At 30.2% G+C, this 2,419-nt stretch overlaps 1 non-coding gene across 1 annotated transcript; it reads right to left on the bottom strand.

Moving 5' to 3' along the window:
• Positions 1–1,784: 1,784 nt before the first annotated feature.
• Trnar-ccu (transfer RNA arginine (anticodon CCU)) lies at positions 1,785–1,857 on the bottom strand. The gene has a single exon. It is a non-coding gene; the product is annotated as a tRNA-Arg (tRNA).
• Between the last annotated feature and the right edge of the window lie 562 nt (positions 1,858–2,419).

Genomic DNA, 2,419 nt, shown 5'->3' with positions numbered 1-2,419 from the left:
ATTATGAAACATCTGTGATAACAAGTGGTTCTTTCTTACAATTGTCAACAATACGTGTACCTTTATGAAATAGTTCCCAGGGTTGGAACAAGACTGGAAAAATGTTTAAATAATGTTAAAAAATATTAATGACTTGACTGACTTCTATTTAATTCTATTAAACAATTTTAGACAGTTATTCTAACAAAAGAAGTAAAACTCATCCAAGTGTCTTTGCTGCGTTACAAAAGCTACTGGAATGTTATTATTTTTTTAACTTTTTACAACTTGTCCCGTTTTGATTGTAATTGTATTGTATTTCGTTTATTAGGGAAGATAGAATCCTGAGGTTTTTGTGAAACTAATCAACTGTCAACATAACTATGCGATATTATTTACATAAAATAAGGCAAGAATTTTCTAAGGAATTTTAAATAGAAAAGTTATTTGTACGAATCCAATAAAAATAGCATAATGTGATAAGTCTCTCACAGCATTTAGCTTCTTGATTTTAAATAAAATACCCAGTATATTATTTTATTTTCGGATTCCTGAGCAAATTTCATGGTAGGTTTCTCTTAACAAAAAAAAATTGAAAATAGGTGAAATAGGTTTTGATTGTAATTGTATTGTATTTCGTTTATTAGGGAAGATAGAATCCTGAGGTTTTTGTGAAACTAATCAACTGTCAACATAACTATGCGATATTATTTACATAAAATAAGGCAAGAATTTTCTAAGGAATTTTAAATAGAAAAGTTATTTGTACGAATCCAATAAAAATAGCATAATGTGATAAGTCTCTCACAGCATTTAGCTTCTTGATTTTAAATAAAATACCCAGTATATTATTTTATTTTCGGATTCCTGAGCAAATTTCATGGTAGGTTTCTCTTAACAAAAAAAAATTGAAAATAGGTGAAATAGGTTTTGCCTATGGAAATCTCATATTTTCTTTCAAAAGACATTAAACCCCAACGTTCTTCCTAGTTAGCTTTACTAAGTTGTTTTTGGTTTTATTTACATCAAAGGGATTCAGGAAAATCACCCTGACCACCTGATTCGACATCCTTGGATTTTTAACACTGGAGACGGAGATAATTTAGAGTTTTAAAAGTTTTAAAGTTTTTATAAACATTCTGGAAATGCAGTTCTCAAAATCAGAGTGTTAAATTTTAAAGGCGTTAGTTTATATAGTCCCTATAGAAAAAATATATCTCCGTCTATTTATTAGAACACCCTGTATATTTTATGGTCACATATAGTATAATTTTGCATTCATTGTCTATACCATGCCGCATACATATTTTTAGCGATTGTCTTCTTATTCCGTTTAATGCGTCTATTTATTAGAACACCCTGTATATTTTATTGTCACATATAGTATTATTATGCATTCATTGTCTATACCATGCCGCATACATATTTTTAGCGATTGTCTTCTTATTCCGTTTAATGCGATTTTTGGCAGACACTGAAACCATAATATTGTGGTAATTTGGAATCTCAGAAATTCGTTAAAATTAAACGATCGCGGATTTCAATTGTTTCTAAACTTGTTAGATCATGTAAATACTTGGTTAGGTAATAACATGTTGGCACCGTAATTTTTTGTCAAAGGCTATAAAATTCAAAGTTGTAAAATATATCAAAAGCAGATTATAAAACATTCTCGACTTAATTTTGGATTGGATTACCTTATAACAAAGTATGCATTCAAAAAATGTTAATAAGTTGGTAAGTTTCGCTTTACGGTTCGAGTTAATTAACAGTGCATTTTTTGGAAAAATCACAAAAAAAATTGCTACCCCTGGTGGGACTCGAACCCACAGTCCCCTGCTTAGGAGGCAGATGCCTTATCCATTAGGCCACAGGGGCTTGTTGCAGTAAGTTTTTAATACATGTTACATTTGCAAAATTCAATATAAAATTTGATTATAATAAACGAAGTTAAGAAATTAGTTTGTAAGTACGAATCAAAATCCAATTTTTGAAAATATTATTCTCAATTTTAAAAAATAATAACTTTTACGGTCATAGCTTTTAAACGTCGCTTCCGACCAGTACATCTGACTAGATAGCTAAAATCTATAGTTGGCATTTTCAAGGTTCGATTTCTTATACCACAATACAGTGACGCCATCGTTACTCGAGCGAGATTGATTTATTTCTGTCTTTCAGACCTCGATTGTTTTTTTTACTATATATAAGGATTTTAGATCTAGCTGATATATTTAAAAGTATATGCTTAAAAGCAGAAGCTAGAACATAACGAAGGGGAACAAGAATGTTTTTACAGAAATCAATGATGTCTGCTTTTTTCGGACTTGATACCATTGTTAAACTATAGCTCCTGAGTTATGCTTACCTTTCTATTTTCCTTACGTTGCCGAGTCTATGCTGGTGCTAAATGTCACATCCTGTCAAATATTTAGATGGT

Source organism: Cylas formicarius, unplaced genomic scaffold (assembly GCF_029955315.1).
Source record: "Cylas formicarius isolate icCylForm1 unplaced genomic scaffold, icCylForm1.1 PGA_scaffold_10__41_contigs__length_53128322, whole genome shotgun sequence".
Taxonomy (NCBI): domain Eukaryota; kingdom Metazoa; phylum Arthropoda; class Insecta; order Coleoptera; family Brentidae; genus Cylas; species Cylas formicarius.
Note: the sequence above shows the minus strand (reverse complement) of the source record. Positions and strands in the feature narration are given on the sequence as shown.